Source organism: Suricata suricatta, chromosome 6 (genome assembly GCF_006229205.1).
Source record: "Suricata suricatta isolate VVHF042 chromosome 6, meerkat_22Aug2017_6uvM2_HiC, whole genome shotgun sequence".
Lineage (NCBI taxonomy): Eukaryota > Metazoa > Chordata > Mammalia > Carnivora > Herpestidae > Suricata > Suricata suricatta.
Window position 1 is genome coordinate 13,061,102 of NC_043705.1, and position 14,908 is coordinate 13,076,009.

At 52.0% G+C, this 14,908-nt stretch overlaps 1 long non-coding RNA gene across 1 annotated transcript; it reads right to left on the minus strand.

The window, feature by feature from the left end:
• Positions 1-7,210: 7,210 nt before the first annotated feature.
• Positions 7,211-8,187, minus strand: LOC115294987. The gene is made up of 2 exons (XR_003910249.1): positions 8,049-8,187; positions 7,211-7,369 (listed from the first exon to the last, which is right to left on the minus strand). It is a non-coding gene; the product is annotated as an uncharacterized LOC115294987 (long non-coding RNA).
• Between the last annotated feature and the right edge of the window lie 6,721 nt (positions 8,188-14,908).

The following is a 14,908-nucleotide window of genomic DNA, read 5'->3' on the forward strand; positions in this document are numbered from 1 at the left end:
GGCATGTGGCCTCTGTCTTGGAGCCACGAATGTGTCCCTCTCCACGGTGATGTAATCCCAGACTGCTTCATGATAAGCAGAGCCCTGTGTCCTGAGTGCCGTCCCATGCCACCACCCCACCAAGTCACCCTCATTGTGACATCAAGGCACAGAGAGGACAACAGTTATGTTGATCAGCCTGCAGGCTGGGATTTGGACCCCTGACTCCCTGAGTCCAGGGAGCCCTGTGCCCTGCATATACCCCCCCCTGCCTCCACCAGCTAGCAACCAGGCACGCCGAAACTTGGTGGGGTGGAGGGACACCCACAGCTCACCTCTGTGCTCACCCACCCCTCCTACCCCGGCTCCCACCTCCCCGACCCGGGGTTTTGGGCTCCGGAGCAGAAAGGGACTGCACACACCTCTGAGCCCAGCACCCAGTGCTGGCCCAACTCACTCAATACTGGCTGAACTCAACTGCATGAAGGTTGGAAGCTTTGAAATTAAATGACAATGGATGGCCCCTTTTAAAAGCCAGGAATGAGAGAGAAAGCAAGCAAATGTGACATGTGTGGGGCTTCCAGCATGTACAATTTAACGGTTCAGGAAGTTTCTGCTATTGAAAAATCATTCTTTCCTATAAAGCATCTTGGTCTAATGTTGGACAAAGCCCTGGGTACCGGGCTGAGCCGTTTCCCCGCCTTTATGGGTCTCATGTCTTAAACCTTTCAGAGAAAACCACAACTATATTAGGCCCTTGGGGGATCATTCCCTCACTGGCCAAATTTCCAGAAGACCCGAGACTTTCAATACCCAAACTTCAATTTGATTCAGCAGACGTGTGGAGTTTCTATCAGAAGAATTGGATGGTGCCCTGGCCTGGAGGACCTCACTGGAGGAGAAGAATCCAAGTCCGTTACGGGAGCTGCGGTAATTCCCAGCTAGACGGGAGTGCGAGTGGCCGAGGTTGGGACAAGGGAGTTAGCGCAGGCGGGGCCACGGTGGGGAGGAGAGGAGAGGAGGCACGGGCGTTTGACCTGGTCTCGAAGAAACAGACTTTATAAGGTCAACAAGGCAGATACTCCGTGCAGAGACAGCAGCAAGGGCCAGAGTACGTGACATCATTGGCAGGTTGAGGCGAAAGGGAAGCAGAGAGCGTGTCTGGGAATCGTACGGAGGAGGCAGGAGAAAAGGAGGAGGAAGAGCAGGAGCCCGAACGAGGCTCCAAACTGACATCACTCAGACGATGAACGGCCATCCTGGGACCCTGGGGCTCCTGCTCCGACTAGCCACACAGGGCAACGCCTCTGCCTTTCTCTCACCTGCTTTTATAGTATTGTCTTTCCTTCTATGTGCTCTCTTCCATATCAGACTGGCACTGTCCCCCTTTGCTGCAATCATTAATGTATTTATTCACTGAATCATTTATGCCACAGATATTTACAGATGAGGCACTCCGTGCAGGCTTCCAGGGAAGGCACAGAGGGTCAAAAGATCTGGTGCCCACCCTTTAAGCCAACACAAAGGGAATGGCAGGGACAGCTGAGGACAGGGGCCAGTCATCGAGGCCAGGTGCTAGTGGAAGGAATGGCCGGGCCGGTGGGGAGCCTGTCCCAGGTGGACACGCTCACACCTCCCAGATGCACTCAGACGCACAGATTCACTGCCTCTCTGCAGTATTTGCTAGAAATATATTTCATTTTTCAATTAAAACTTGCTGGTCACTGCTGCTCCCTTTCCTGACCCTGCTGTCTGGGGTGGCCCCAGACCCTGCTCTTATGGCCCCTGAGTTCCCGCCCACCCCCGTGAATGCCTTCATCTACCTCCCTCTGTTTACCCCAAACTCCCCAAGGGGTCAGAGCAGGTTTGAAACATTCCAGAGCTAAAAGAGGCAGGCTCAGAGGTGTGACTGGGTCCCCTGCAGATTCTCCCCGGGGTTCTGGGCAGCAGAGCCCTCGCAGCCAGGCATGGGTGGAGGTTCCCTGCCCTTGGTCCGCTGGATGCCCCGGGCCCTGCCATGGCTGAGGCTGGGCACTGACTGGCCTGCCTTCTTCAAGGAGCTCCAGCATAGAGACCTCTAAGGTAGCAAGGGGGAGGCCAGATCCTCAGTGCCGAGAAAGCCCCACAGAGCTGTGCCAGGCACAAGCAAGGGTTCAAGCCCATCTAGAGCCCACCTGGGATGGGCACACAGGGTGGCCTGGCCTGAGCCGAGGCCTCATCCTCTCTCCTCCCTCCCAGGTTGAGATGTTGCTCTGCTCAGGCTGATAGCAGCCAGGACAGCCAGGGTGGGAGCCCAGGTCAGGCTGACACCGGAGGCCAGGGATCCTCCCTGGGCGGCCTCAGGGCAGAGGTGGGGGCCACAACTGGCCTTGGCAGGAGACTCAGGATCAGGGAGCCAGCCCCCTTCCCCTGCCCAAGGCCCAGTGCTTGGCTGAGGTCCACTCCTGAGGTCACCAGCAGGGACGGAGCCAGCAGCTGAAGATGTGACCGTGGTCCACTCGCCGGCAGCAGCCCAAGCAAGTCAGAGTTTCCCAGGACCCGCTCAGCTGCTGGACACCAGGAGAGACCGGCCCCAGCCCAGGGAGGAAGAGCGAAGTTGTTTCAATCGAGATGGAAAAAAACAACACCCAAAGGAACAGGACACTCGCCAGGTCTGCAATAACCGTGCTGTCCTTTGGGCTGGCCAGCTCCCAGCAATTAGAGGCTCTGGGCACAAGGGCCCGGGACACAGATCCATCAAACCTTCGTTACCACTGCCGGGATGCTGGCAGCCTGACAGGCTTCCCGCCAGCCCCCCGCCTGGATCCTGGGACTGACGAGCACTGCCATCGGTGGGGGTCCAGCAGGAGCGCAGCATCCCAGCCCTAGGCTTCCAGGATCTTCCCAACGGACTGGCCCCTTCAAGCCTCGGTCCCCCGCTCTTGAAAGCAGGGACAGTTATGCACAGGGCTGGCCTGAACCAGTGTCAATGGCACATGTGGAAAGTACCCCAAGGAGGCGATGTGCTGGTGTTATCAGAAGTTGTGGCAGCCCCCAAAGCTATTTTCTGACATAGCTCTGAGGCCTTGACCCACCGAATGACCTTGAAACCCAAGGACACCCCCTCCCCACCCCCCAGCAGGGTGGACCCTGGGAGGAAGGGCAGGCAGGCCAAGACCAAAGCAAGGGAGGAGTCCTCAGTTCTAGGGAGGAGAACCGCAGGACGTGGCCACCTCCCAGGCTGAGCCCGGGCCCTAACTGGACAAAAAACGGCCCTGAGACCCAAATGCACAAATGGCTGACTGCCGTCTGGCCTCGCACAGTACCCCAATTCCACACCCCTCTCCCCACATCGCTTTTTAGCACTCTGGCCCTGAGATCTAGAACTACTTGCAGGTGTATTGTGTTTTGGGCTTTAGAAGGAGGGGATTAAGGGGTGCCCGGGTGGCTCACTCGTTTAAGTGTCCAACTTTTTTTTTAATGTTTATTTATTTTCGAGAGACAGAGAGAGACAGAGCACAAGCAGGGGAGGGACAGAGAGAGGGAGACACAGAATCTGAAGCAGGCTCTAGGCACTGAGCTGTCAGCACAGAGCCCAACTCGAGGCTCGAACCCACAAGCTATGAGAGCATGACCTGAGCCAAAGTCGGACGCCCAACCAACTGAGCCACCCAGACACCCCAAATGTCCAACTCTTGATTGTGGCTCAGGTCATGATCTCACGGTTCCTGGATTCAGGTCCCACACCCAACTCTGTGCTGACAGCAAGAAGCCTGCTTGGGATTTTCTCTCTCTCCCTCTCTCTCTGCCCTTCCCCTACTCATGCTCTGTCTCTCTCTCAAAATAAATAAAGAAACATGAAAAATTAAAAAAAAAAAAAAAGAGGGAATTGAGTTTAGACTCCTCAGTCCACAACCTCTATCCTGTGAGGGTCCTCAAAGCCCACACCTTGTTCCGTCCTTTGCCTTGTCCCCTTGCATCCCTGAATGCCCCCACACATCTGGGCCAGCATCTGGTGCCTTTGCTCTGTGTCCTCACACTTTGCGCGTCCCTTACAAGATGGGAGTGCACTGCTGGGTGGGTCTTGCTGATGTTGCATGATGGCAAAACCTCCTGTTACTGACTTTCCCACTGGGCCCTGAGTGCAGGTCTAGCCATAGTGCCTTGTGTCCCTGGGCCATAGTGCTGTGTGTCCCTGGGATGTGCGCTTCTCATTCCAGCAGGGCTTGGAGGTGTCCCCAGCACCCCCTCAGAAGGCGCCCGAGCAAGCCAGGACAAGCCATTCCAGGAGCGGCATTGCAAGGACACTCACTGGGCTCCATGTGACAGGAGCCCCTTTGCACTCCAGAGGGCTGTGCCACCCCTGTCCCCGTCCCATGGCAGAGCCATCAGGACTTGTCCTTACGCCCTGTACTCCATGGCTTTCAAGTACAGTAAAACCTTGGTTTGCAAGCATCATTCTTCCAGACACATGCTTGTAATCCAAAGCACTTGCCTGTCAAAGCGAATTTCCCCATAAGACATGGAAATTCAGATGATTCGTTCCACAACTCGAAAATATTCATATAATATTCAAATATATATTCAAAAACATTTACAGTATTGGAATTTTATTCATATTCCAATACCGTAAATAAGAAAGAAAATACAAACTAGAAAGAAAAATAAACCAACCTACACTTACCTTTGAAAAGCTCCATGGCTGGTGTGAAAGAGACAGGAAAGTGGGGGGCGATTGTGTAGGATGACTGTCACCGTCACTCACAGATGCGGACTAAGTAATAATGTTAATAACCTCTTGTCATCGACTGCACATCCTCCTGAATGGGGCTGGCGGGGAGGGGAAGGGTGTGGGAGAAGAGAAGCTGGGAGGCGAGAGAGCCAGGATCTCGAGAAAAGCAAGGGACAGTGAATCCAACTGGCTCCAAGAGGTCTGAACATAAAGAGTCAGCCCAGTGTCCCATCTGTGCATGCCACCCAGTGGAAATGCACATGCAAATCACAAGGAAACACCCCCTTGCACTCGGAAAATTGGCCAAAATTTGAAGATTGGACAACACCAAGGGCCGGTGAGGCTGTGGAGCAACAGATGCCCTGGTGCATTGCCTGCAACAGGCGGTAAAAAACGGTGCAAGCAATTCTGAAAAACTGGCATTACACATATACCTACCCTCGGAGCCAACAATTCTACTCTTAGGTAGTTCCGGGAGAGAAATGAAAACATATGCACAGAAACAACTGTGTAAGGATGTTTGATGCAGCTTTATTCATAAGAGCCCCAGACTAGAGATAATCTGAACGTCCCCAACCGGATAACGGTGGTTTATTCCCTAAGTGGAATTGTCCTCAGCAATTTTAAAAATCTACTAATGCACGGGGCACGTGGGTGGCTCAGTCAGTTGAGCGTCCGACTCTTGGTTTGGGCTCAGGTCATGATCCCAGGGTCACGGGAATGAGCCCCGGGTCAGGAACCTACTTGGGATTCTCTGTCTGTCTCTCCCCCCTCTCCCTCAGTCCTCTCTGCTACTTGCATGCTCTCTCTCTCTCTCTCTTTCTAAAGTAAAAAAATGGTTTTAATTAAAACTCTAATACACAAAAATATGACAAGTTTCAAAAGCATTTTGGTGAGTGAAAGAAACTCAACACAACAGAGAACTGAGTTCTAGAACATGCAAAGTAGTCTGTGGTAACAGAGCAGACCAGCAGTTGTGTGGGGCAGGGGTCTGGGCTTGGGGAGCAGGGAAGTGCTGAAAGGTACAGGAGACTTTCAGGGATGGTGGAATGTTCTATATCTTGATTGGGATAGTGGTCACATGTGTATAGACGTCTGTGAGAATTCATAACATGTGTACTTGAAAACTGTGCATTTTATGTCCATAAATCATGTCTCAACAAAGACAATTAAAAAAAATTTTTTTTGTCTTTATTTTATTTTCAGAGAGACCAAGAGTGAGTGGGGGAGGGGCATAGAGAAAGGGAGACACAGAATCCAAAGCAGGTTCCAGGCTCTGAGCGGTCAGCACAGAGCCCGATGCGGGGCTCGGACCCACAAACCATGAGATCATGACCTGAGCCGAAGTCGGATGCCCAACCAACTGAGCCACCCAGGCGCCCCCAACAAAGACAATTTTTAAAAGATTTTTTTTAATGTTTATTTATTTTTGAGAGAAACAGAGCGCAAGTGGGGGAGGAGCAGAGAAAGAGGGAGACACAGAATCCGAAGCAGGCTCCAGGCTCTGAGCTGTCATGCACAGAGACCAATGCAGGGTTCGAAGTCACCAACAGTGAGATCATGAGCTGCGCAGAAGTTGATGTTTAACCAACCAAGCCACCCAGGCGCCCCTAAAGACAATTTTTGAAAAAAGCCCTCCATGGTTTCACATCACATATAAAATCTCAACGGCCCTGGGGCCTGACCTGCCCGCCCCCCACCATGGGCTCCCCTGGCTCTCTCACTCCAGTGTTCTCCCTGCCCCCAGCTCATGCCATGTCTGGAATGTGCTTCCAGAATGCGCCTCCCATGGCTGCAGGGGCCTGGCCCTTATCATGCCCCTCCGCAGTGCAGTCCCACCCCTCCCTGCTGACAAGCTGCTTCAGCCCCTGCAAACATCTCCCTGACAGTCCAGCTGTCCGTGTCCTCTCAGACTCACTCCTGAGAGCATCACCACGCCCACTCGGTGGACAGCCCCAGGTCCCCTCTGGCCCCGAAAACGCAGGGTCTAGGACCCTCGGGCTACACAGGCATCCAGGGGAAGAAGGGAAGAGACTAATACAGGCAGTCCAATGGGGTGAAGGGAAACCCATCCAGGCAGGGGCTCCCTGGCTGTGGGGACCAGAGTGGGGACTGGGTGGGAGCAGCAATGTCCATCAGCAAAGCCCTTCCTGGGGGAAAGAGGGGCAGGTGGAACACAGGCTTACCTGCCTCCACCCTGGGCCCACCCCCAGGATCGCCATCCTCCCTCCTTCCTGTCTGGCCTCGCGCCCGTGACCCCTACCCAACGTGACTCAGTTTCAAATGTGTACAGGGTTCAAGAGCGTCTTTCCCAGGAAAGGGCTCATCAGGGGAAGCTGGCTCTGGAAAGAGACGGCCATGTAAGCTGAAATCCCAGCCTCACCCTCTCCAGCCATGGCCAGTGACCCACAGTGGCTTGAGAGTTGAGGGGGTCAAGCCACATCTGATGGATGAGTTACATTTCGATCCTTGTCAATTAAGCACAGTTGCTAATTCCATCACTTCACAACAGAAAATGTAAACCTTAGTGACATGAATCATTCATGTTTCAATGGAGGAGTTTGGTAACATGTGTGACACACAGGAAGGGGGTCTGTTTGTGGAGACCCGAGGTTCCAGATACAAAACGCCTGCCTGGATCCAGATGGTGGCTGCAGCTCACATCTCTGAACAAAACCCCTGGAGGAAGGGCAAAGGCGGTAAAGCTGTGACAAACTTTCCTGCTCTGTCATTTCACTCACTCTGAGGGCTTCTGGAAGCCTCGCTCTGAATGGGGTGCCCTTCCAGCTGCCCGCAAGCCCAAGCATTACCCCCTCGGCCCCCCTGTAACTGCAGTCTGATCCAGAGACACCGACCCAGAGGCAAGAGCCAGAGAAGAGCCCAGAACTTGCCATAAAGATTGGTCCAGAGGTAAGTACATGACCCAAGCCAAGCCAGGGAGACAGGATAAGACAGGACAGGATAATGTTTGCTGGGGTCTTCTGGGAAAGATGCTTCCCTAGTCTACAGAAACCTCGGGGTGGGGGGGGGTGCTCTATTTCTCAGTAAGAAAGAGCCTAACCCTAGAGGCTGCTTGCTGCCAGACACCATGCCATCAAGAGGAGAACCAGCCTGAGGATGGTGCCACCAGCACGGGTGGTGAAAAGCAGAAGGGATTCATGACCCGCATGATACACTGCATGCCTGATCGAGCCTCTCCTGAAGTCCATACTACCCCTGGAGAGTGAATATATGACTCAATAAATTAGCTTCAGATACAGCTGGATTCAGGGGCTCAAAACCACACCTCCAGTCCCTAATCTCTCTGTATTCCTTCTCTCCAGTCTACTCTATATGGTTTTCCTTTTAGCCTCCTCACGGTGACAAAGTAGTTCCAGGCCTTCGTCTTCCCAGATCCAGGTTCAAAAAGAAAGAAAACTTCTCTTCCCAGAAGTTTGCACATGAGTTCCGGGATTCAATCCAATTGAAAAGCTCGGTGGGCGGGCCTAGCACGAACCAATGGCGTGGCCAGGCCTGGGCCCAACTGATAGCTTTAGAAAAGGGGTGGAGCCCTTGTGACGTCACACAGTCTGAGACTGGAAGTCATGGGGAGGCAGATTCCCAAAGGCGTCTGAATACTGTCACTAGGAAAAAGAGGAGTGGCTGCTGGACAGGCAAAGCCCAAGGACCCAGCCTTCCACGTGCCATGGGAGGAGGGCTGCCCCATCTGGCTCTACCACCTCGTATGCCTTCTCACTGGCCCACCCCAAGGAGGGCTGAGCGCCCAGAGAGGTGACCCGTCCCTGCAACCAGTGGCCTTCCCACCACACCACTTGGGCCAGCGTCTTCTGCGGCCAGCCAGAAACCTTCCCATCGCCTAAGACAGCCCCATCTCCAGGAAGTCACCCCAGACTTCACACCCAAGCCAACCAGGATTCTGCCTGCCCTCCCCCTCCCCGCCCCCTCCTCCTGTACCGCCCTTCCCCAGGGCTGGGATCTCTCCAATACCCCCATCCTCTCGTGCTTCCCCGCTCAACCTGGAAGAAACCAGTGACTGAGCCCCTCAGCTACTCTCCTACCCTTGGCACCTGCAAACTTCGCTTCCATTCTCCGCCAGACAAGCCTAGAAAAACCCTGGTCCCAAGTCAGTGAAAATGTGACTTTTCTTAAACACCCAGGGGGTTGAGACTTCCAGAAAGTCACCCCCACGGAAAACCAGGCTTCCCAGTGGCCCTCAGCAGCGCTCATGTGGGGCTCCTGTTCCCATGCCCCACTCCCAGCCGGAGGTGCATTCTCCCTCCACCGGCCCCCTCCTCAAAACCTCTCCGGGGGCTTGCAGGCGAAGCTTCTGGACCCCAGGAGCCGAATTCCCTCCTGACCAGGTAAGGGTTAATAAGACTGGCTGTCACTGAGATGTTTACCCACCTCCAGACTCCGGATGAAGATAGAAATGGTATTTATGATTTCTACCCAACGTTTCTGGAAAGGATTTAAGGTGCTTACGAGGATACACATATATAACAAGATTGCATAAATTAATGCGGGAGCCAAAAGAGAGAAAAACAAGTGTAGGACCATAAAGCCCAGCAAAGAAGGAGGCTAACCTGAAAACAAAGTCCACATGAGCTCTAAGCCTGCTATGGGCGACCACAAAGGAGTCCCAAAGCTTTCTCACTGCTCCCTGGGAAAAGCGAAACCGCCTGCTAGAAGCTTCGGGTTTGGTAACAGTAAAAGACACACACAATCACCCAGGAGACATCCCAGGAAGGTCTCCCAAGGGACCGAAAGGCAAGAACAATAGGAAGTGGGAAGTGAGAGGCCTTCCTCCCAGGCTGTGGCGGGGACAGGGATGGTTCTAGACCCCGGCTCCCCACACTTGGGCCCTGGGGACACTATGCCCTGATGTACCCTGGGGAAAGCCCTGAGGGGTGACTATGTCCCAGGGGCAATGGCACTCCAGCCCCTCAGAACATCCCTGGACCCTACGAGTCCCATCTACTTCTGCTTTGAACCCCAACACTGACTCCCTCCTAGCTTTATTTCCCTAAAGCCCCTACTAGGTGCAGCCTGGTGGTATAAAGAGTAGAGACAAAAAGAGAAAAGCTTCAACTGAAGCCACCTGCAGCAATCTGGGCTTTTCAGGAGGTGCCACAGAGAATAGAGTCCAGAGAGAGTCCAGAGAGATTAGAGAGCCACCCAGCTCTGGTGACTCAAGTCTCAGGAGGGTTCCCTGAGGACCAGGGGTGCTGGTGCATGTGGGGGCAGTGTGGTAGAGAGGTTCACCACGGGGCATGGTGGGCTGACAGGCCCCCCTGGGCCCTGTTTGAGTCTCCCAGAACCAGCCGGGGAGACCACAGAGGAGGTAAAGAGGCCGGGGTAGGGGCGCCTGGGTGACTCAGTCAGTTAAGCCTCCAACTTCAGCTCAGGTCAGATCTCATGTTCGTGGGTTCAAGCACCGCATCAGGCTCTGTGCTGACAGCTAGCTCAGAGCCTGGAGCCTGCTTCAGATTCTGTGAATCCTTCTCTCTCTGCCCCCGCCCCCTCATGCTCTGTCTCTCTCTGTATCAAAAATAAAATTTAAAAAAACATTAAAAAACATTTTAAAAAAAAAAGAGAGAGACCGGGGTCTACAGCTGGACAGTGGGAGGGAGACAGGACCTAAAGCCACCTGGGCCTTAATGCAAAGTGACTTCATCAGTACCCCAGGTTCAGGGAGGCCCAGGACAGTCCTGCTGGAATGGAACTTTTATAGCATCTGCTGTATTTCTCTCTGATTATCGAAGTAGTATGTCCACAGAGGGCCTGGGTGGCACAATCAGTTAAGCGCCCAACTCTGGATTTCAGCTCAGGTCATGATCTCCTGGTTCATGAGTTCGAGCCTTGTGTTGGGTTCCATCCTGACATTCTGGAACCTGTTTGAGATTTTTTTTCTCCCCCTCTCTTTCCCCACACACACAAAATAAATAAACTTAAACAAACAAAAAAAAAATTACCACTTTTTAAAAAAGTAATATGCCCTCAATTAAAAAACAACAACTTTAAAAATGCAGAAGAAAAACACGAAAACGAGCCATGATTCCACCATTTATTGTGGTCATCGCTGCTCTCATTCCGGTGTACGACCTGCTAGTCTATTGTAATTAATACATATGTATTTTGGGAAATCCTTGCATGGCAAAACCACTGTGGCCAAAATAAAAGTAAAAAAGATAAACTGGGGGAAATATTTGCAAGTTATTGCACCAACAAAGAGCCACTTTGCCAATACATGAAAAGACCCTAGATATCAGTAGGAGGTAAGTACAATCAAAATACCTCACAGCAATAACACACAAGCTAGAGGCAGGGGTAAGTGACATTTAAGTGTTCTGTGGTCTGTCACCTGGTAGGGGGAGAGGACATTGGTAAACCACAGGCTTTGACAACTTAAGGATGTGTAGTGATTTCTAGGTGACTAGCATCACAGAATTTGGGGAAGAGGGGGTCACGCCAGGAGAGGGTATGCACAGGGGCAGGGCACTCTGGGTGCAGGTCTGGTTTAAGTCTCAATTCTGCTTGTTGGTTCTCTGAGATTAATTCATAATTATTCATTTTACCGTATGAGTATGTTTTACATACTTCTCATTATATGTGCTATATTTCATGATTACAAAAAAGACTATTAAAAGAAGCTCAACACCATTCATAATAAGTGAAAATTTTTCAGCTATTTTTCAAAGATCAAAAAGTCTAAGGACTTGGGGCACCTGGGTGGTTTAGTCAGTTAAGCATCCGACTCCTAATTTCAGCTCAGGTCATGATTTCGGTTCAGGTCATGATCTCAGGGTTGTAAGATCAAGCCCTGCATCAGGCTCTGTGCTGGGGTGTGGAGCCTGCTTAAGACTCTCTGTCTCCCTCTCTCTCTGCCCCTCCCCAGCTTGCTCAAACAAGCACACCTGCGAAAGAAAGAAGAAAGAAAGAAAGAAAGAAAGAAAGAAAGAAAGAAAGAAAGAAAGAAAGAAAGAAAGAAAGAAAGAAAGAAAGAGGGAAAGGAAAGGAAAGGAAGGAAGGAAGGAAGGAAGAAAAGGAAAGAAAGGAAAGAGGAAAGAAAGGAAGAAAGGAAGAAAGGGAAAGGAAAGGAAAGGAAAGGAAGGAAGGAAGGAAGGAAGGAAGGAAGGAAGGAAGGAAGGAAGGAAGGGAGAAAGAAAGGGAAGAAAGAAAGAAGGAAAATCACTGTTGGCAAGAGGGTGGAGAAACAACTATGTGGTTGATGGGGGAGTGCAAACTGGTGCATCATCCATGGAAGATACCTTTGGAGATTTCCACCCAATTTTTCAGGACACAAAGCTTTGCTCACTTCTAGGGTCTTAGCCTATCCTATCTTATAGCAAATTTGCTTGTGCAAAAGCTTCTTCATTGCAATAGCAAAAGATGGGGAACAACTCAACCTATCCATTGCTAAATAAATAATGGTGTGGCCACATTGTGGAATATTACGCAGCCATTAAAAGGGCACTCTCCAGGGACTGAGATGCAATTACCATCAGGTCACATCAGTAAGTGAAAAACAAGATACAAATCGACAAGTAAAATGCACTACCAGCTGCTTGAGAGCAGCTCGGGGATATTATACACATGTAATTGTCTGAATATTCATCAAATATTTAAAACAAAACATCTCTGGGAGGCTACTCCAGAAACGGATAATGCTGGGTGGTTCTGACAGGCTTGAAAACATGGATAGAAATTATATTTTTCACTCTACACCCTTCTTTGTGTTTGAACTTTACACGGAAAATGAACATTCAAGGGGAATTTGGTTGAGCGCCTGACTCTTGATTTTGGCTCAGGTCATGATCTCACCTTTCATAAGTTCAAGAGCCCTGCATTGGAATTCTCTCTTTCCCTCTCTCTTTGCCCCTTCCCTGCTGGTGCATGCACTCTCTCCCTTTCAATAAATAAATAAATAAATAAATAAATAAATAAATCTTAAAATAAAAGAAACGTTCAAAATTATAAGCAAAACTTATGGCAGGATTATGGAATACTCAAATTTCGAGCACAGCCACCCCTCTGGTCACAACGTTTCCAAGAAAGTTGCAGCCAGGGGAAGGGACAGTGGCAAGTGGCAAATGGAAGCCTCGCATTTATTATTAGCTGGGTGTGTGCCCTGTCCCCCGCGCCCCCGCCACCCCAGGGCAGGATGCCAGCTTTCCAGAGCACCCACGAAGAAAGACAGAGCCGGCCCCTGTCTTATGGGCACCTTGAGCCAGGCTTGGAGGAGGCGGCCACGCCCCCCAGAGAAGGACATCCCCCTCCCATCGGCCTGTCCCGCCCCGCCTCCTGTTCCCGGGAGTGAGAAAGTCACACCGGTCACACATACCTTTGTCCATCTCTGCAACCCTCACCTCATTCTGTCCTCGCTGCTTTTCCCACTAACAGCTTATCAGGAACATTTTCTCACGACAGGAACTGCTCTTTAACTACCAGATTTCTAACGACCAAAGTTTACTCAACCGATTCACTGTTAAACATTGAGATTTCTTTGTCGGCATAAACTGTGCCTTGATGAAAATCAGTACAGCTAAATGTTGGTGCCCCGCCTTAATTATATCCTTAGGAAAATATCCTAGAAGTAGCCATTTGGTTAATGCGCACACACAGCTCTTAGCTTTCTAGGCACAGCACTGCGATGGCCCAGTTTATACTGGCGAGAGGGTCAGTCTCCCAACTCCCTTCCAGGCCTGGATTCCAACGTGGTTTTCTCTTTGCCTACTTAATACTGGGGGTGGGAAGCATCTCATTATTGCTTTCATTTGCATCCTTTGAGTATTAATTGGTTCGAGCCTCTTTTATGTGTCTCTTGCCCGGTTTCACTTCAAACACGTTTTGTATATCCGAACACATCCAGCATCTTCCTCAGTCCCCTCTTTGCTCAGGCCTGAAGGTCCCTCCTTGCACACCCACAGCTGTCAAAGTCCTGTTCGTCCTTCAAGGTCAGCGCCCTGCTTTGGCCCTCCTGCCAGGCAGCCTTTCCTGACTTCCCACGCTCTTGGCTCTGGGCACTTGCTGCTTTGGTCCTGCCTGTAGTCACCATCTGCACTCCCGTACCCTGCCGCCTGGACCAGCTGTTCCCTCCAGCCCGCAGGCCCAAGGCTCAGCCATGGTCCCTGACGTAAGGACCCCCGGTCAAGAGTGTTTATGGGGCACCTACCGCCCAGCTATGACTCCCGGGCCAAATTGGACTCCATCCCTGCCCGCACACCCCTTGCGAAGCCATGAGCACCAGGGACAGCCCTCCATCAGCCAGCTGCTTTGAGCATCGGCCCCGCGGCCCAGGCCTGTAGGCCTGTGACTGTCAGCTCCTGTGGGAGCGCTAAGTCTCTGAAACAGACCTGCATCCCCCCCGGGACTGCAGGAGAAGGTGGAGCTCTCAGCTCCAAGCTCCCTCAAGAAGAGGGGCCTGAGCGAGGAGGACGGTGAAGTCCCTGGAGATGACAGATGAGGAGGAAGACGGTTGGGAGGGTGACTCAGTGGACAGTAATATCGAGGCTTTAACATTGGGTCCTGATCTTGTCTGACCACATCCAGTGACTGGGAGGCATTGGCCATCTTAGCTCATGCTCTCTGGTCACTGTGTTTCAGCAACCCACCCCAGAAGAGAGAGGGGAGCCTGGTCCCTAGGGAGGACGGTGGGGACCCCAGTGCCACAAAGAGCTGGGGTGCATGGGAGTCACGGTTCTCTGGAGGTGCTGCACGTGAGGCAAACACACCGTGGGGAGGGCTGTTCTGGGTCCCTCCTCAGTCGCGCCGGGGACCCTCTGGAAGTGCCCTGTGGGGCAACAATGTCCTGGGGCTCAGCCCCAAGACGCTGAGCCACACCTGCCCTGCCAGCAGGGGGACCCAAAGCCCAGCACCAGTCATCTCCCGACCAACCCCCTGTGTCATCAAGAAGGTGACTCTGCAGTCTGGGTGACCTTGGCTCCCAGCACCAGAGGAGATGACAAATTTTTTTTCTTCCTGCTGAAAACATAATCTATCCTTTCGTGGATCTCTGGGGACCAGCGGCGCGGCACATGCATTATGGAAGCTTTTGCCTGGGCTCATTTCGGTTGTCTATAGGGCTGGCTCAGTGCCCACTCTTCCTTAAGCCCTTCAGAGGCTAAGAACATTTCAGTGCCAAGGGGTGGATTCAGGGATGTTCCTGAAAAACATTTTATTTCTCTATCAGCTGCTGCTGTCCTGATTTCTAGGCTTGGT